General features: G+C 55.0%; 1 protein-coding gene across 6 annotated transcripts in view; it reads right to left on the bottom strand.

Annotated features, from left to right (window-relative positions):
• Positions 1–19,136, bottom strand: part of TRPV4 (transient receptor potential cation channel subfamily V member 4) — a 52,873-nt gene extending 33,737 nt beyond the window's left edge. For 2 of the 6 annotated variants that reach the window (XM_088828266.1, XM_055404759.2), the window contains exon 1: positions 9,736–9,837. The gene's annotated coding sequence lies outside the window, so the exon portion shown is untranslated. Of the gene's footprint in view, positions 1–1,295; positions 1,334–1,706; positions 1,754–2,112; positions 2,328–9,735; positions 9,838–9,987; positions 10,233–18,979 lie in introns of those variants that run through there. The other 4 variants (XM_055404764.2, XM_055404758.2, XM_055404762.2 and 1 more) reach the window with 4 other exon arrangements.
• Between the last annotated feature and the right edge of the window lie 1,467 nt (positions 19,137–20,603).

The following is a 20,603-nucleotide window of genomic DNA, read 5'->3' as shown; positions in this document are numbered from 1 at the left end:
GAGGAAACTCGGGGAATTCAGTCTAGGAGGGGACCAGATGGCTGACCCGCTCTGGGCCTTTGCCTGAGCTGGTCTTCCTCCACTAGCTCCCTTGCTCTGGGTGTCACCTTAACCAGCACTTCCTCTGAGAGGCCTTCCTCCCCACCCCACCCCACTCTAAACCTTGTGTTCACTCTTAGAGCAAACTGGGCCTCCCTTTATGGCGCGTCTCATGATTAAACTTTGACCTTTACTTATATCATCCTTTCATTCATTTCTCTCTTCTCCTCTAGACTGTGAGCTCCATGAAGGAGGGACTGTTCTGTGTTGGCTGTCTCCCCGGCATTTGGCGTCATGCCAAGGCATCAGTAAATATCTGCTTGCTTAAACAGTCAGGCAAGGTCTGCTGAAGTTCTGGAAGGAGACCGGCAGGAGGAAGCAGCACTGATTGATCCTGAAGGGCCCAGGAAGAGGCTGCGAGGAGGAGGGCTTGACACGTGGGACAGATAAAAGGGCAGAGGAGACAGCAAGGTCCGGGGTGTGGGGGTGGGAAACAGCAGTGGGCCCCGAGGAACGGGGCGGCCTGCGGCATCGGGAGAAGACAGGGACGAAGAGAGGAAAGACGGGTGAGTGGGCGGGCGGACTGGGAGGTGGGGGAGGCAGGCAGGTCAGGCGGGGGTTCTGGGCTCCTAGACAGACTCCGCCCTGCATCCTGGGGCTCTCTGCCCCGCTGCGGGGTCCCCCACTTCCTGCAGTAACCTGGACTAGCCTATCATTCTAGATCAGTCCTAGAGGGATGGCGTGGCTGGGGAAGGGCCTAGGAGGACAGATCCCAAGGCCTGCTGGCCCTGAGAGGGAAAACGCCAGCTCTATCCAACCCCCCACCTGCCAGGTAAGGAAACGGAGGCTCCGAGAGGTAGAGTCGCTCTTACAGGGCTGCCCAGCTCCTTAGATGTGGAAGCAGGTCTAGGACCCACACGGCCCCAGGACCTGCGCCGTCAGTGTATACTTTATTAGTTTTTTATTTGAGCCACGCCGTGGGGCATGTGGGATCTTAGTTCCCTAACCAGGGATCAAACCCACGCCCGCACACTGCAAGCGTGCAGCCCTGATCACTGGATCACCAGGGAAGTCCCCTCAGTGAATACTTCACCAGGACCAGGGGAACTGAGAAGAAAAGGATGGGTGATGGCGGTGGAGGGAGAGCGCTTCAGGGTGGGCGGTGGGAACCATGGGCCCCAGAGGCAGACTGCTCACTCACCGGCTGTGTGGCCCTGGGCGAGCCCCCCGGCCTTCCTGTGCCTCTGTTTTCTCACCTGTAAATGGTGATGTCGCAGCACCTGCCCTGGGGTGGCTGAGAGGGTCAGAGAAGATGGCGTGTAAAGCACTAAGCTCAGCACTAGGCAGGGAGCGCTGTGCTGTGCTCAGTCGTGTCCGACTCTCGGCGACCCCACGGACTGCAGCCCACCAGGCTCCTCTGTCCGCGGGGATTCTCCAGGCAAGAATACCGGAGTGGGTTGCCACGTCCTCCTCCAGGGGATCTTCCCCACCCAGGGATCAAACCCAGGTCTCCCACATTACAGGCAGATTCTTGAACCGTCTGAGCCACCAGGGAAGCCCAGGAATACAGGAGTGGGTAGCCTATCCTTTCTCCAGGGGATCTTCCCGACCCAGGACAGGTGGATTCTTTCCCAGCTGAACTACCAGGGAAGGCAAGGAGTACACACCCAGTAGAAGATGGCTGTTGTCGGCATCATCAGTGTCACTGTCGTATCTTTATCAGAAGATGGATAAACAGACAAACTGAGGATCAAGGAAGGTGTGACAGCCAGGGAGGGCCAAGCAGTTGGGCCCAGAGCCTGGGATGCTGGCAACCACCTCAGAGCAGCCGCCACTGGGAGCTTGGCTCCCTGGCCAGGCTGCCCGAGGCTCCCCCAGGCCCAGTGGGCGGCAGCAGCAGGGGGCATCACGCCACGCCGGGCACCTTCCCCAGCCAGCCCGTATTTACGCAGCAGGTCTCGGCCCTGCCTGCTTCCTGTCTGCTGCACAGTGGTTGCTTGTCCAGGGTGGACAGAGCCCCAGTGTCCCGTCAGGTCCCCCCCACCCAGGAGGGGCAGGGCTGGGGTGACTCACCAGGCCCCACAGAGGGCAAGGCTGATGTGACCACGACCTCACTTGGTCATCCTGCAAGTCCTTGGCCGGAGGGATTCCCACAGGACACACAAGGATACCTCCGAACTCTCAAGGCCGCCCATTGGCTTCCAAGGTCCCCGGCTCCAGGGTGGGAAGCCGGTAGGCGGTGCGGCTGAATAGGTTAAGAGCACGCTCCGAGCAAGACAGAAGGTGATCTATGATAGGATCCCACGTACATGAAATGTCCAGAACAGGCACGTCCATAGAAAAGAAGCACAGGGGTGGCTGCCAGGAGCTGGGGGGAGTGGAGGGGGGACAGTGACTGCTAACGGGGATGGGGTTCACTTTGGGGGTGGTGAAAATGTACTGGGGTTGGACAGGGGTGATGTCTCTATAACCCTGAACATTCTACAAAACCACCAAGTTGCACCACTGGAAGGGTGAGTTGCGTGTGAGTTACATCAGTAGCCCTCTGCAGCTTGATGGCCTCGGGAAAGTCACGTCCCCTCCCCAGCCTGTCTCCTTGTTGTGACAAGGAGACGTCGTGAGCCTAGACGCTCACAGAGGGGACAGCACGGGGACTGATGCGCAGTGCGGGCTCGAGGCCATGAAGGCCCTGCCCCAGGAGGCTCCGGTCCCTTCTCCCGAGGCCTCGCCCTCCCATCCCTCTAACTCAGCCCTGCTCAGAGCGCGATGCTACCCGGCCCAGGAAGCTGGAAGCCTCTTCTCTCTAGCCCAGCCCCTCTACCAGGGGACAGTCACAGCCACCGAGACTACACCCCCCCACCCCCGGCCCAGGGAGGATTCTGCAGCCTTAGAAACCACCCCGCCCATGTTCTCTTCCCCACCTGCCACTTCCTGACAGGGCGGCCGGGAGCAAGTCACTTCTCTCTGGGCCTCAGTTTCCTCATCTGTAAAATGGGGGAAATAATCACTGCCACGTGGGAAGGATAAACTCACATATTTGCTTTAGAGTTACTGGTTGGACTCTACATTCATGCTTTGAATGAAAAAATAAAATGAGAGCTCTTACACCAAAAGGCTGCCATGAAGACCGAATGATCATGGAAGGTAATGGGTTGAATTGATAATTCACGAGTTTAAGCCAGTGCCTGGTGCGTGGTAAGTGTTAACAGTGGCAGCTGCCTTTTCACTGTTAATATTCCTTCAATTAACAGCTAGGGAGACAAAGCCCTGAGAGGGCAGGGCGGAGGCCGTGCTGGGACCCAGACATCCCAGGTCCAAGGCCAAATCTCGTGATTCTGCTCGGAGACCTCGCCTTCTGAAAGCCTTTTCTCCCCTCCTCGTCTCCATCTCTCCTGCATCACTGCCCCATTACCCAGCTGGGAGACTGAGGCCCCAAGGAGGCAGGACACCCACCCATGCAGACCGACACCCACCCTTCCATCTCACACCCACGGGCAAAAGTCAGAGAAGAGAGCAGACACCCATGGAATGAATGGGCCAGGCAGGAGCCAGGGACACTTATCCAACACCCATCGTGTGCTGAGCATGCTTGCACTGACCTCTCCCCCCATTTCACAGATGAGCAAACTGAGGCTCAGAGAGACCAGGAGACCCAGCTGAGGTCACAACTCAACAGGAAGGGAATGTGGTTGGAATTCCAACCACCTGCTCTTAAGCCCATCTGAGTTCATGCCTTTAGAGTGTACGAAGCCCTCTCCTTGGGGTCACCTTTCTAAACGCCACGCCCCTTGGAAGTCATGGGGTAGGCCAGAACAGACTTGTAGTTTCCACTGTGCCTTTGCCGCTTAGTAGCTGTGTGACCCCAGGCAGATTATGTCACCTCTCTGAGCATCAGTTTCCTTATTTCTAATCTTTTTTTTTTTTGGCTGCACAGCACAGCATGTGGGAATCTTAGTTCCCCAACCAGGGATTGAATCCATGACGCCCCAGGATTGGAAGGGCAGAGTCTTAGCCACTGGACCAGAAGGGAAGTCCCCTCACTTCTAAGAGGGAGCTAGTCACAGCACCCACCGCTGGGTTGCCTGGGACTGTGGGTGTCAAGAGGGAGGCTCATAAAACGCTGTCCCGGATGATGGGAACTTGGACGCCAGCTCCTGGAGGCGGGGGCCTCTTCTGTTGCAGTCACCCCTGAGTTCCCAGGGCCTAGAACAGGGCCTGGCACGTCGCGGCTGCCCAAGACATACTTGCTGAATGAATGGCCGAATGGATGAACGCAGAGATGCAAATGAAAGGAATCGCGGTCCTGCTCCACAGGACAGACGGATCTCCCCAGCTGCACCTCTGCCCGACTAACCAGCTGGACAACCCCTCCTTCCCATCCTTGAACAGATAATGTACTAATCAGCTGCTGCGCGCTGGGCTCTCTGACCTACGACGTTCAACATCCTCCTGTGACGGCAACAGCTACCATGTGTCCATTCTGCAGATGAGGAGACTGAGGCTCAGGCAGGCCAGGACTCTTGCCCGAGTCCCTGCTTGAATCTGAGCAGGTGGGCTTTCCTGATGCCCCCACATGGCTGATCTGTCTGTTGAGTCACTCAGTCCTTCCTTGCTTCATCCGTCTGCCCCGTCCACTGGTATTCCTGAGTCCCTCCTCTCTGCCAAGGGGCACAGGGACAGGAGTGAACCAGGCCAGCTGGTCCCTGTCCAAGATCTGTGGGCCCCTTGGCCGCCGGGGTCTCCCCAAACCTGGGGGCGCCCATCGGGGACATGCACTGGAAGTGCCCACTCCATACACACCCTTGACAAACTGTCCCAGAAGGTGGTCAGCCTTCCTGGTCAGTCGGGTGGAAGCCAGGCCACTCCACCCTCGGGGAAAACTGGCATCCGGTGAGACTGAGGAGCTCTTTGTGCCGCGGGTGGGCAGGGCGGGGGCAGGAGGGATGGCCGTTACTCACCACCCAAAGAAAAATAAGCGTACTCCCATTCGGTCAATGGCCCTCCTGTCTGCCCCCACGCCACCGCCTCCTTCCCGAGCCTTTCCCGCCCGCTGATCTCATCTGGAGCAGACCTGGGAGGCCTCGATGCCCCTGGTGTGCCGTCTGTGACTGTCATTGGTGAGGAAACTGGCTCAGAGAGATGGCCTGACCGGCCTGAGGCCACACAGCCGGAAGGCCAGAAGGGGCAAGCCGATGACCAGGATGGGGCCCAGGGGTGGGAAGGAAATCGGAGTCACAGTGAAAGCGAGGGCCTGGCCTCCCTTCCTCATTCCTGCTCGGCCAGGGTGACAGCTCAAGGGAACCCCAGGACACCTGAGGCAGGGGGAGCTCAGGCCAGGGCAGGAGTGGGCAGCCAGAAGGATCCAAATCCCCCTCAACTGGTTTGCTGTGACCTCCTGCAAACCCCGGGGGTGGCAGCCCCAGGAACAGAGAGGTTAAGCCACTTCCTGATGTCACACAGCAGCGAGTGGCCGAGCTGGGATGTGAATGGAAGTGGGTCAGACTCCAAGAGCGGACAGTCCCAGTGGCTTTCTGGGAAGGAAGCTGAGCCAGCCACTGGGTCACTGGGACCTGCCTTTCAGGTCCAGCTCTTCCATAAGCCAGCAGGGCATCCATTGGCAAATTACTCCTCTCTCTGAGCCTCGGTTTCCTCTGCTGTAAAATGGGACCCAGCATTCCTGCCCTGCCTAACCCCAGTGGGGGTGATGCTGTGACCCTATCAAGGCAATAGGCCGTCAGACAATAGACACTGGTTACACACTGAACAGTCTGCTGCTCTGGAGACTGTCCACGACCACCCCAACAAGGCCTGCACAGTCACCATCCCAATTTACAGGTGAGGAAACTGAGGCCCCAGGAGTGAGGGAACTTCTTGAGACTTGGGGTGTGAACCAGGTAGCCAGGTTCCAGCCCTGTATGTAAGCACTAAATCACGAAAGTAGGAAACTTTGACAGCTCCTGGCGCTCAGTCAAGGCCTGTAAGTATTTCCGAGCTGCAAAGGCAGCATCTCTTGTCCAAGTGCAAGTCCAGCTTTGCCCCTGCTTCCTTCCTCCCACCTTCCTGGCACAAGGGGCTCTCGGAGGGATGAGCTGGGGGAAAACTCACCCTGGAACAGGCTGGGGGACAGGATGAGGACACCGACGGTGCTCGGAACCCCCTCTGTGTGCTTTGGACTGCCCGTGCAGAGAGGGGACTGACAACCCCATTTGACAGATGAGGAAACTGAAACTCAAAGATGCAGTGACAGGCCTGAGCTCCCCTGGGGAGAGGGCAGCAGGCATAGGAGTTAAGTCCGGGCCTGTCTAAACAATTCAGGTTCTTACCTCTAAACTGCAGACTATCTTCCCACGACCCCAGAGCTAGACAAATGGGGACAGGCCACCTTGGAGGTTAAGGGGTGTGGATTTTATATGCATCTACTTTTATTGATTTGGCTGCACTGTGTCTAGTGGCAGCACGCGGGATTTAGTTCCCTGACCAGAATCGAACCTGGGCTCCCTGCATTGGGAGTGTGGAGTCTCAGCCACTAGACCACCACGGAAATTCCCAGGCACGGATTTACAGTCAGATAAATGGAGTTCAGATCTTACTTCTGGCCCTTCTCAGCTGGGACAGCAACTTCACCATCCTGACCTCAATTCCTCCCTCTCAAAAATGGGTACCATCCCAGCTTCTCATCCAAATGTACTGAGTCTTGGGCTCAGTGTCTGGCACACAGTAAGTGCTCAGTAAATGCTCGCTATCATCATAATGATCGCTAACACAGCCTACGCTTGGCTGAAGCCAGACAGAACTTTGCACCCAGAGTTCAGAGCGGCAGCTGTGGGTCCCAGGACCACAGGCATCTTGAGAGGTCTGAATTAATCTTTAACAGGTGAATTCCACCCCAACCTGGCAACATGGAGCATTCCAGAGGGCCTGCTGGCAGGAAATGTTCCCTTGGCTCCCCAGATCCTGCGTGAGTCAGGAGGAGCTGGTCCTTGGGTTCCCCCGTGAACTGGGGAGGGGCCTGGCGTGTTTCTCCTAGAATCAAATGGGGAAACTGAGGCACACAGCAGGTTGAGGGCCTGGGAGGTGTAGAGCTGCCCACTCTCCACGTGGCCTCCTCCAGGGACACATGAAGGACTCTGGCCCTCTCAAAACGCTGTGTTCGGGCACTCAACCGTGCAACTGGGGTTTATTGCGCACCACGTGCCGGGTGCCCTGAGATCAAGTCTTGCATAGTGCTTTCCCTCCCAGTTCTTCAAGCTGCCTACCGGGGGTGCCAGCCCCTACCTGGGGCTTCACACCTCTGACTGGATGACGTCCCCGCCTGGAGACCAGACTCCCCACCCAGCCCCGACTCCACGGGCCTTTCCAGACCACACATCCGCGTGGCCCTCCCAGGCTGGACTTGCAGGGCTTCTGGGTTTGACCCAGCCCTCTGCCTGTCTGATCCCTTGTCCTTCCTGTTTATGTCACACTCCAGACAAATGGGACAACGTCTCAGCTCTGCTAGTTTCACCACCTGGTGACAAGTAGAAGTCAGGTCTTTACTTGAATACGCTTTCCCCCAGCGTCTGCATTTACTCCTCCAGGTGAGCCTCCAAGGCTGTCTTGATCAAGCCCTTCTAGGTACCCAATCGTCACAATCCCACCCACAGCATGCTCCCCTGAGCCCCAGCCATCCGGGGCACACACGTTCCCTGGCTGGGTGCTCTCAGGGCTGGTGTGGGTGCTGCCTGCAGGCAATGCCAGGGTCAGGGAGGCAGCTTCGGGGAGGAGGCAGCCCTCCCTCCCATCCCACTGGCTCTCTTGGGCCACCCAGTTCACACCCCCCCCCACCCGGGCTGGGGCTAGGCGAGGGTCCAATGCGTCAGAGCCCAGTCGAGGGCTGGTCCAGGGCGGCTTTGCAAGAGGGTTTTGATGGGCAGAGGAGGAAATGGCTGAGGCCCAGCTCACACCTGCACAGCTGATGAGGTGGGAGGGGAGTCCCCAGTCCCCGCGGGGATAGAAGGCGTCTGGTCTGGATTTCGCTTGGGGACTCGAGGCGTCTTCGCTCGTCCCTCACACACTCCTTCCTCAGGCGCCCATTCTCTAAACCCGGGGAAACTCCACTTGGAAATGACCCCACCCTGCTTCTATTAATACAAGTGTGAACCTGACCGGCCCAGGACTGTCATTTGTCGTTTGTCTTAGGAGCCCCTCCCCGCTCTGGTTTACCAATAAAAGTGGGGAAAGGGGTCCCCGGCCTTTCTGGCTCCCACCACTGTTGAAACAGAATGATCTAGACAAATGTGGAAATGGCCAATTACCTTTTCTCACCCCCTCCATTGGGCTTCCCTGGTGGCTCAACTGGTAAAGAATTCGCCTGTGATTCGGGAGACCTGGGTTCGATCCCTGGGTTGGGAAGATCCCTTGACAAAGGGGATGGCCACCCACTCCAGCATTCCAGCCTGGAGAATTCCATGGACAGAGGCTGGCGAGCTACAGTCTATAGGGTCCCAAAGAGTCAGATGCAATTGAATGACTTTCACACTTCACATTTCACCCCCTCCGTTAAGAAGATGTTGGGGGCAACAACCACCAGCGCAAACATCATATCCTTAGGCTGGGGCTCCAGGCAGTGTGGGGCCCCTCACAGGTCAGCTGTCCTCGCTTCAGCCCAGGGGCACCCTCAACCCACCCCCATTTCAGACAGCTAAAGAAGTAGCCCAAGATCACACAGTAGTAGGTGGCAAAGTGAGGGTTCAGACCCACACAGGCCCCACTTTTAACCTCACAGACGATCCGGGCTTGACCCTTGTACCTGACCTCTCTTAAGAGGCCACCTCCTCACCCAGTGACCCCATCCTTGCCGCTATGATAAAGGGGCAAAGCTCAAACCATCCAGAGGGTCTCAGTGTCCGAGATCACGTCCCACCTCTACCCCCCAGCAGAAGTCCTTGGTTCTACACTCGGCAGCCATAAATCCACCCCCTCCTTGGCAACTTCCACGACAGCCCCTGGGCTCCGTGCAGACAGGACGTTGGAGCTGGACAGCCCTGGCTTTAAATTCCACTTGGCTACATCCCTGACCTGGGCCTCAGTTTCCTCATCTGCAAAATGGGGAGAACGGATGGAGGAAACCGTCTGGTGCTGGGCCAGGCAGGGGTGTCCATGGTTGGAAACCGCCAGGCATGTGGGAGGGTAGGCGGTCTCTCCCAGTTCTCAGAGACCTCCCAGGGTGTCCTCGAAGAGCTGGAGGGGAGATTAAGAGATCTTCCTGCCTCCTGGGCGAAGAGCCCTCTCTCTGGGGCTCCGTGAGGAAGAAGTGATCTTTGGAAGCTGCAGACTCCCAACCCCTCCCGGAGGTTGAAGGCAAATCCCCAGGCACCCAACTCCCTCTTCCAAGCCTCCCAAAAAGGAGGTGGCCACGAGGTGGACTGCAGGGCCTCCTGTGTTTGGTTCCTGGGCTTGGATCTCCGGGGGAGCGGGTACCTCCCTCCCCCAGGCCTGCATTCCCGGGAACCGGGAGCCGAGGTTAGCGCCCACTTCGCAGGTAGGGAAAGGGAAGCCCAGAGAGGTGGTGCTCGGCCCAAGGGACGACCCCCTTCCGGATCCCGCGCCCCCGGCTGGCACTGGGCAGCCTCCAAGACGTACCCGGGGGCGCGCGAGGTCCTTGGCTGTGCCGTCCCTCGCGGGGGTTCCCCCCTCAAAGGCCCAGACCCTACTCACCTACGAGAGGGCTCGGCGGGCGCCGGCGGCCGGGAGCGCGGCGCTTCCTGAATCCCGGCAGCCCGCCCCGCGCCCGCCCGCAGCCGCCGCGTCCCTCCTCCCGGGCTCAGGTTCCACCGCGCGCGCCGCCCCCGGGCTGCACCCCGCCCACGCCGCCCGCCCCGGGGGCGGGCGCCGAGCCTACCCCGCGGCCGGACCCGCGCCTCTCCGGGAAGGGCGGGGGGCGCAGAGGCGGGGCCTCAGTCTCCTCACCTGGAAAACGGGCGTCATCACCCCAGGTACAAGGGCAGGCGCTTCGCGGGGGCCGTGGGGGGCCTCTGGCTGGAATCCTGAGACCATCGGCTCCTGAATTCGTCAGCCCGGGACTGCTTCCCCATCTGTTAATGGGCTTGTCGCCGATTCCTCCACGATTCCGCTCATTCAGCTGTCAATTCAGAGACAGGTGTGCGCTAGGGCCCGGCCTTTGGGTAGCTCCAGACGTCCAGCAGGGGAGGCACCTGTGTTACAGACAGTGCTGTCCAGGACTAAACCAAGGCGAGCGCCTTTGAACTTCACCTCTTTGCCCAGCGCCGAGCACAGAGCCTGGCCCTGAGTAGGCCACCGATCAGTGTTCTTTTATGGAGAAGGTGAGCCCCACCGCGCAGTCCCACCTTCTACCCCAGACACTTGAATACCCTCATGGACAGGCAGCTCACTTCTGCCAGGACTGGCTCGAATCCTGCAGCCAGACTCCCGGAGCCCAGGCCCTGGCTCTGTGACTCACCAGCTGAGCAGCCAGTCCCTACTGTGTGCCTCAGTTTCCCCTCGCATCACAGTGAGGAGGCTGAGGGCACCAGGTCCATGCAGAGGCCGAAGAACAGCCTTAACCCTTTTTATTGTTATTCTTTTCTCTAAACTCAGCTGACGCCCACATTGGGAAGACGGTGGGGTGGGTCCTTCCTCAACAACCTGCAGGCAGAAATAGCTGCCAGGGTGCACTGGTTCAGCAGCCAGAAAGTGGAATTTGAGAATTGCTGGAGAGAGAACTTTAATGGAAGTGCTGTGTTCAAACCACAGGTCGAGGACGTCCCTGGCGGTCCAGTGGTTAAGACGCTGTGCTTCCACTGCAGGGGCATGGGTTCGGTCCCTGGTCAAGCATTCGTGCTTCAGTCAGGTGTGACTCTGAGACCCCATGGACTGTAGCCTGACCAGCTCCTCTGTCCATGGAGTTCTCCAGACAAGAATACTGCAGTGGGTTGCCATTTACTCCTCCAAGGGATCTTCCCAACCCAGGATTGAACCCGAGTCTCATGTCTCCTGCATTGGCAGGTGGGTTCTTTACCACTAGTGGCACGTGGGAAGGCCCTGGTCAGGGAACTAAAATCCTGCATGCCTCGCAGCCAAAACAAACAAAAAATAAAATGTAAACTGCCAGTCTGTAACAATTACCAAAGGCATTGGGTAAAATAACTTAATGTAGCTTTTTTTTTTTTTTTGCAGTTGTAAAATAACTTAATGTAGCTTTTTGCAACTGTGTATTCTATAGTATTTTTTTCATTTGGTGATAGTTTAACTGTTAATGTTTATGGCATTGTGCTTTGTACCATTTATTAAATTTAGAAAAAAAAATTATTTTTGGAAAAAAAAAAGAAACCTTAATAATGAACTCACTGAGCAAGAGGTGGGGGTGGGGGTGGAGGGTGTCAAGTAAACCTTCTGCAGGTTGTGAGGCGGGGACTGCTGTGCCCGTTTTACAGATGGGAGACGGGGGCTTGGAAGGAACCGTAGGCGTTTCTTCTCTGGGTTTCCAGGACCTTAAACAGAGCAGACAGGCAGTTACCTGGCAGTGACTAATGCAAACAGACGGCCCCTTATACCCCCCGAGGAGGAAAAGCCCTTCTGTTTGGGGCCGTCCGGGCCGTCCGGGCTGGGGGTGGGTCAGGGTGGGACTCAGACGAGTCCTGGGCATATCTAGTCTGGAGCCCATTTCTGGAGAAAGCCTCTTCTTTAAAGAAAGGAAAAGGGGCTTCCCTAGTGGTCCGGGAGCTAAGCCTCTGCGTTCCCAAAGCAGGGGAGCCGGGTTCAATCCCTGGTCGGGGAACTAGATCCCACATGCCACAGCTGAGACCTGGCACAGCCAAATAAAAACAAAAACAAAAACCAAGGATAATTCAGTAGGAGGGTGCTGGAGGATGCTGGGGGCTTCCCTGGTGGCTCAGATGGTAAAGAATCTGCCTGCAATGCAGGAGACCTGGGTTCAATGCCTGGGCCAGGAAGATCCCCTGGAGAAGGGCATGTGTACCCACTCCAGTGTTCTTGCCTGGAGAATTCCATGGACAGAGGAGCCTGGCGGGCTCAGGAGGGTGCTGGAGGGGACTGGAGGAGACAGGGTCAGGGATGATGTTCGCTCTTCTCCGGAGTGAGGGGGAAGAGGCAGGAGCCCTCAGCTTCAGTATGGCTAACCCTACTCTCTCCTGACCCCCATTTCACAGACTGGCCCACTGAGGCCCCATACAAGCAAGTGACTCATCTTGGGCCAGGAGGCTGGATCTTGGCCCCTGTGCCCACTGTGAGTTTGAACTCTGCTTTGCCACTGAGGAGGTGGGGGCCGTGAGCAAGAGCCTGTCCCTCTCAGTGCCTTGGTGTTCTCATCTGAACAATGGGTGTCAGTTCCCACGAGCAAGGACTGTGTCTGCCTTGTTTGCTGGACCAGCCCCTGGCACTTAGTAGGTGATTTTAAAATACTGGATGGTTGAGCTGGAGGGGGTGGGAGTTTAATGGGTACAGACTTTCAGTTTTGCAAGAAGACATGCGTTCCGGAGATGGATGGTGGTGATGTTAGGGGAACCACTGGCTGAAACTGCTAGGCGCTGAGGTAACCACCTGCGTGAGTTACCTTACAACAGGAGGTCCTGGTAAGGAACACGGAACTGACAAGCCACCACCAACCAGAAGAATTCAGGAAAGGTCAAAAGGAGAGCGGAGACTCCAGCCCATCTGTCCTGCCGACCTCCCAGAATCCTTCTCACTGGAATCCATCCTAGCTAAGCTCTGCATGCACCACCAGGAAGGGCCCTGCGTCACAATGATTGGCCAAAGACAACCTGGAAGCTAACCCCAACACCATAAAGCCCGAGACTGCGAGCCGCAGGGCAGAGCAGTCCTCCCGGGTTCCCTTACCCTGCTGCTCTCCGCCCGGGCCCCCCTCCACAATAACGTCTCTTGCTTCATCAGCACGTGTGTCTCCTCGGACAATTCACTTCTGAGTGCTAGACGAGAGCCCACCCTCGGGCCCTGGAAGGGGTCCCGCCTTCCTGCAACAGTGATGCTGGTACAACAGTATGAATGATCTTCACGTCACCGAACTGTACGTACAAATGGCTTACGAAAGCAAATTCCATTATGTGTGTTTTACCACAATAAAAGAAAAATTGGGGGGAAAGTACTGGCTGATTGAAAGCCTTAGGGCTTGCCTTGCAGGGAAAAAGGGAGTAGGAAGAGAAAGTAGGGTGCTCAGGGCACCCAGCAAATGCTCACTGGTTTGACTAAATATGAACAAGAGCCACTGCTAGGATATGATGGCAGTGGCGGTCACTGTTTTTGTCGCTGGATGAGAGATTCTCGACAGAAAGAACTTTTCCTCCTAGGGAAGGAAAAGATTTCAAAGCCATTAAAGCAGATGGAGAGTCCTGTAGACACTGCAGGGTGGCCCAGTGCCGTGTCCCACACGGCTCTCAGAGTTCCCGGGCGGGCAGGGGGCTCAGCCACTTCCACTAAGGGAGGTTCCTGGGAAGCACCAAGGGTCTGCACTTAGCAAGTGCCTGCTGTATGCCAGAATCAGTGCCGGGTGGGTTGCATCTCAGGAAATTTATACTGACTGCACCTGCCCTGGATTATAAAAACAAGACAGACATGTGTACTTCACTGTACAGTTAGCATAGCCCTGATTCTGCAGTTCACCTCCTGACAGCCAGCAAGGAGGGATTCTTCTTTTCTTTAACTTTTTATTTTGTATTGGGGTATAGCTGACTGACAATGTTGTGATAGTTTCAGGTGGACAGTGAAGGGACTCAGACATACACATACATGTATCCAGTCTCCCCCGAATTCCCCTTGCATCCAGGCTGCCACATAACATTGAGCAGAGTTCCCTGCGCTGTACAGTAGGTTCTTGTTGGTTGTAAAATTGAGATTCTTATGTCATTTCCTATGAAAGGACACAGAGAGCCCATGTGCCTGACAGACTACAGCTGGTTGCATTTGAACCCAAACCTGGCAGACTCTGTAGTACAGCAGAGTCAATGAGAATACAGTCTCAAAAAGGCAGATCATAACATATTTTAGCAAAGAAGTAGAGAAGCTGGGACCCTCATACATGGCTGGTGGGAATACAAAATGGTGCAATCACTGTGGAAAAATCTGGCAGTTCCTCAAAAAGTTAAATATAGAGTTACCCATATATGACCCAGCAATTCCACTCTGTGGGAGACAGCCAAAAGAAATGAAAACAGATGAACACAAAAAACTTGTATACAAATGTTCACACATCACTCATACTAGCCAAAACTGAAACAATCAAATGATGAGCAGATAAATGAAATGTGGTACATCTATACTGTTGAATATTATGCAACAATAAAAAGAATGAAGTCATTGCCTGGTGGTCCAGTGGTTAGGACTCCAAGCTTCCACAGCAGGGAGTCTGGGTTCAATCCCGGGTCAGGGAATTAGCATCCTGCATGCCACAATGGCAAGCCACTCCAGTACTCTTGCCTAGAAAATCCCATGGATGGAGGAGCCTGGTAGGCTGCAGTCCGTGGGGTCGCTAAGGGTCGGACACGACTGAGCGACTTTACTTTCACTTTTCACTTTCACACATTGGAAAAGGAAATGGCAACCCACTCCACTGTTCTTGCCTGGAGAATCCCAGGGAAGGGGGAGCCTGGTGGGCTTCCGTCTATGGGGTCACACAGAGTCGGACACGACTGAAGTGACTTAGCAGCAGCAGCAACAGCATGCCACACAGCGGGCTTCCCAAGTGGCTCAGTGGGTAAAGAACCTGCCTGCAATGCAGGAGACGCAGGAGTCACAGGTTCCATCCCTGGGTCAAGGAGATCTCCTGGAGGAGGGCTTGGCAGCCCACTCCAGTATTCTTGCCTGGAGAATCCCTGGTAAGCTACAGTCCACAGGGTTGCAAAGAGTTGGACACAAAGTGATTGAGCACGCATGCACACATGCCATACAGTGAGGCAAAAAAAGAGAAAAGAACAAAGATATATGCTACAATGTGGATGAACATTATGCTGAGTGAAAAAAAACACCCTGAAAACATTATGCTGAGTTTAAAAAGTCAGACATCAAAGGCCATGTATCCTATGATTCCCTCTACACGAAATGTCCAGGAGAGGCAAATCCACTGAGACAGAACTTAGACTAGTGTTTGCAAAGGGCTGGAGAGGCTTGGAGGGGTAATGGTTAAAGGGTATGGGTTGTTGTTTTTTTTTTTTAGGATGATGAGAATGTACTAAAATTGCTGTGGTAAGAATTGCATCTATCTGTGAATATATAAAAACCACTGAATAATACACTGCATAGTTTGCAAACTGTGTTTCAATACAGCTGTTCAGTTCAGTTCAGTCGCTCAGTCATGTCCAACTCTTTGCGACCCCATGAATCACAGCACACCAGGCCTCCCTGTCCATCACCAACTCCCGGAGTTCACTCAAACTCATGTCCATCGAGTTGGTGATGCCATCCAGCCATCTCACTCTCTGTCGTCCCCGTCTCCTCCCACCCCCAATCCCTCCCAGCATCAGACTCTTTTCCAGTGAGTCAACTCGTCGCATGAGGTGGCCAAACTATTGGAGTTTCAGCTTTAGCATCAGTCCTTCCAATGAACACCCAGGATTGATCTCCTTTAGAATACAGCTGTTACAAGAGATTAAAAAAAAAAAAAGAACGTGCTCTCTGAAGTCAAAAGATCCGGAGGATCTGGGTGGGGCTGTACTGTATTTTGAAGCTGTGTAACCACGGGCAGGTACCCCTGCTTCTCTGAGCTTCACTCCTTCATCTATACCGTGGGGACAGTAACCTACCTCACACGGCTGGGAAGGTTAAACGTGATGATGCTCGTGAGGGCCAGGCAATGCCGGGACAGAGCAACGCTCAGTAGATAGTCCTGGGGGGGCACCATGGGGTCCTCACCAAGACTAGCATCCCCCTCAGAGCGCTCCCATGGTTACCCGGCACTCCCCCTTATGTATCTTCCTTCCCAGTAATCTGGTGAGGCTGGCATCAGTGTCTCCATTTTACAGATGAGAACTACTGAGTCCAGCAGACAACATGCCTCCCTGGCAGAGAGTGGCTCCCTCCGACACCCCGAGGCAGAAACATTTTTCCTTTCCCTCCCCACACCCCATGTGGCTCTGTCTCTGCCTCTCCCCTCCTTCTCTCCCCTTAGGCACCTCTTTAGCTCAGCTTGTGTTCTCACGGCTCCAGAACTCAGTATAGGCCAAGAGTTGGTGTTTAGGTTCCTGGGGGCTTGAAGTGGTTCTCAGATTCAGGGGTGCAGCCAAAAACCACCACCTGCAGACCTGGGCCATTTCATCCCCTCCTCCCTACAACCATCAGAGGCGTGGGTCTTTTCCAGCCCTTTTTGCAGATGGACAAACTGAGGCTCAACACAGTGAAAAGCCCTCTGCCAGAGGCACCTGCTGGTGATGCAGTCAGGATTTGAAACAGGACTGTCTGAATTCAAACACCCACTCTCAAGTCCCTCTAGCAGCCACACTGCCCGCTGGACCTCCGTCCCCTCACCTCTGACGTGGGAAGCCCTGCTTGCGTACACCGAGGTGAGACTGTGGAGCATGGAGTTGTGGGGATGAGCAATTCTGATTGGCTTTTTAGCTCTTTCTCTGAGTGCCAGGGACAGATGGGTTCAAGTGATAAGGAGAAAGAAGGGTGAGTTTATGCAGCACCTGCTGTGTGCCGGCCGTTTCATAAGGCTTGATCCTCACTGAGCCCCCTTCAGCTACAAGAGAGGAAGGCACTCAGAGAGGTGAGGGAACCTCCCCAGGTCACAGCCGGGAGGATGTGGGGTCTGATGGTCTTCCTCTGGGAGCCGGTCCCAGAGGGGAGAAGGCCCCCTATGAATCATCCCCCACATTTCACCCGGAAGCCGCGGAGACAGGATACCCAGAGACTGGGGACAATCAGCTGGCTTGTCTGTCTAGGCCTACAAAGAGCTGGCTTTGTCCCAAGGACCAGAGGCCTCGCCCTGCCAGGGACCGTCAATGGGGCTCTTCTGGAATTCTCCCTGGGGCAGAAACCTGAGGCCAGGTGGCGAAGAAGCCCTTCCCCTCAACACCCGTTGCCATGGACACAGCCACTCTCCGCTCTCAGCCTCTGGCTGATTCCAGTCTGCTGGGCAGCAGGCCTGGTGGCCTGTGGGTGCGGTCGCCCGGCCACAGCTGACCATGGGCATTTCAAAGTTAGCTTCATCTGGAGCTGGGGCCTAGAGGGGGCGGGGCAGGGGACCTTGGTGCCAGCGGATCTGAATAATTCCAACCTTCCCATATGGGGTCCTTGGGTGGGCCATGGGGGATCCTGGGAGGCCCTTGGAGTGGTGACTGAAATTGTGAAGGGGCCTGAACACTTTCCTGTGAGGCCCAGGACTTTCGCAGAGGTCTGGGACCTGGACCCCTGGCACATAGGTGATGAAGGCTCAACCTTCCAAACCAGGAAGAGGCAGAGGGTGGGACGAGGGAAGGATCCTGGCTAACAGCTTTTTAAGGTGAGAACTGGCTTTGTCACCCTCTACTCACAGAGGCTTATGATTTCCTTTGTTCTGAAACAAAAACCAAAGTCACACTGACCTCGGCATTGCTAGGTTTCCCCCCTCACTGGCCTCGATTATCAGGCTCCAGACACTTTGGTCTCTCTCTCTGTTATAAGAACACAGTGCTCTCTTTTCTGCCTCAGGGCCTTTGCACCAGCTGCTGTTGTTCAGTCGCTAAGTCGTGTCAAACTCTTTGCGACCCCATGGACTGCAGCATGCCAGGCTTCCCTGTCTCTCACCATCTCCGGGGTTTGCTCAAAAGTCATGGCCATTAAGTCGGTGATGCCATCCAACCATCTCACCCTCTGTCACCCCCTTCTCCTCCTGCCCTCAGTCTTTCCCAGCATCAGGGTTTTTCCCAGTGAAAAGACCAGCTATAGCCAGCTTCTTTTCATGGTCTGCTCTTTCTCTCCCTTCAGATCTCAGCTCAAGCGTCACCTCCTCAGAAAGGCTTTCCCTGTCCTCCCCCACCCCATCTAAATCTCTTGCCTTGGACCATGAGCCCCTTGGAGGGTGCAGGCTTATCTAACTTGGGGCACACATACAAAAAGTGCTCAGCAAACAGGAGCTGAATGACTCGCCTTCCAGACACCTCTCGGGGCTAGGCGGAGAGCTGATTAAGTGTTCATCATCATAACTGCCCTTTATCAAGCACCTTCTAGGTGCCAGGCGCTGCGCAAAGTACTCCGCACATGCGGTCCCATTAGATGTCACAAGGAGAAACCCATATGCCCACTTCTGGATGGAAAGATTTCCCTGGAATTATGAATACAAACCAGGGACTGTTGCAGTGACAGTCCACTGTAGATCGACAGAGCTAGGAGGGCACTTGGAACTGTCCAATCTCCTGAGTTTATAGAGGGGGAAACTGAGACCCAGATCACACGGCCAATTAGGGCAGAGCAAGGAATCACAGCCAGATTGCCTTTTTCTGGGGTGTTCCTGTTGATGTGTCGCTCTGTGCCCTGCCGTTATCTTTCAAAACAAGGAGTAAGTGAACATGCTAGGGTTTAACTGCATTAGGGGGCCAGCTGCCCCTCAGGAACCCCTGGCAGGCGACAACGTCATAATAAATAAAAATATCAATAAATACTATTTACCTAACATCTTTCCGTGGCAGGCACTTCACACACATCACCTTGTATAATCCTGCAAGGGAGAGGTGTTCCTCTCCCATTTTACAGATGCAGAAACTGAGGTTTCGAGCGGTGAACTGGACTTCCCGGGATTACATGGGCTACAGTTCTAGATCCTGACCTTGAACCCTAAACTATGAGCTGATGACAGTGATGGTACTGCTAGCAGTAACCGCGGCGGCGGCAGCGTTAACAGGAGCAGTGGCGGCAGCAGCGGAAGTAATAAGACACACCCTTGACCCAACAGGAGCGGAGCAGTCGCCCTCATCCTAGTAGAAGTATGAGGACATACCTTTGACCCCGCGGCTGACATTCAGTCAGAATCCCATAGCACCCACTTAAGAGGCTTCAGACTATTCCAACAGTGTTCAAACAGGGCTCCTCACGTAGCCCTTGGAAGCCACTCCGAACACGTCAGTGGGGCACGCCTTGGGCACCGGCTGGAGTTCTAGAAGTTGCGACAGGCGTGGGGCACTCGCCGCTCCCGGGCAGCGGCTCACTGCTCACAGCGCCACCTGCCGGGACCCGCGGGACCTGCAGGAGGTCGGCGCGCAGGCGCAGCGGCGGTGGGACGCCCAAAGCCTCGACGCTGAACCGAAGGAACCCATTGATCAACCAAGTAAATCCAGGAAATGGAATCGTCCTCCGTTTCCCTATAAGCTTCTGTAGACGATGATCAGTGGGTCAACACTGAACAATTAGCGGCCAAGCGCTTGCCTGGGTGGTTTCATTGATTCTCAGTGAAATAAGAACTGTTAGTATCCCCGTTGTACAGACAAGGAAACTGAGGCTCAGAGAGGTGCAGCGATTTGCCCAAGGTCACTCAGCTGATAACTAACAGAGCCAGACTCCAACACTTGGTCACGTTACCGTACACATCACACACCAAAATATTCGTGCAATTTAACACTAAGAGCTTATTTCCTAAGTTTCTAATTGCTTTACAAATATTTATTTATTCATTCATTCATTTTTGTGTGGCCCCACTGTGCAGCTTGTGGAATCTCAATTCCCTGACCAGAAACTGAACAGAGGCCTTTGACAGTGAGCGCTGGGAGCGCTAACCACTGGACCACCTGGGAATTCTCTACAAGTATTTAATGTAAGCCTCACAACCTGTGAGAATGGGTACTGGCTGGAACCCCCTGGTATGGAAAAGGAAATGGAGGCTTTTTATGAAGAAGTGAGCTTCAGTTCCTTGTCTATAATAGAGAACTTGAATCACAGTTCAGTGAGGTTTAACTAAACGCAGCAACGAGTGAAGAGTCTTTTTTTTAAATATACTTTATTTTTAGAGTTTTATTTGGCCACACCAAATGGCATGCAGACCTTACCCAACCAGTGATGCAAATGGTGCCCCCTGCAGTGGAAGCTTGGAATCTTAACCACTGGACCACCAGGGAAGTCCCAAGAGTCGGTCTCTATCAAACTTTTGGGCTCACTCTGTCCACTGGCACCCAAATGGGCATGACTCGGGGGAGATATGGAGTCAGATGAGAGCCCGAGGTGCCCCCAGACCTGGCAGGATCACGCTGGCTGAGTCCTCTTGCCCCATCCCTGGGGTGTTCAGTCTCTTAATCTGATAAATGCAGCTTCTGATGCCCACGTCAGGACACTTGTGAAATGATGTATACAAAGTACTTGTGCAGGGCCTAGTATACAGCTGGTGCTCAATGTGTGTTCCTTCCTCCCTGCCCCAGGCAGAAGTGAGTCCCACCCTGACAAGGATGACATGAGAGGGCAGAGATGCACTGCTGACTTCATCTCTGGGGTCACAAGCGCTCCTGGGGCCAGGCAGGTACCGGGAACAAAGAAGGCCGTCCTGGGGAAATTCTGATCTTCCACAGAGAAACTGCCTTCCTGGTGTCACTATATTATGTTGGAAACATGCAGAAAAACTTATTTTTTTTTAATGT

This window comes from Moschus berezovskii, chromosome 19 (assembly GCF_049115385.1).
Source record: "Moschus berezovskii isolate FMDL1 chromosome 19, NW_MosBer_1.0, whole genome shotgun sequence".
NCBI lineage: Eukaryota > Metazoa > Chordata > Mammalia > Artiodactyla > Moschidae > Moschus > Moschus berezovskii.
This window is presented reverse-complemented; position numbering and strand designations above follow the sequence as displayed.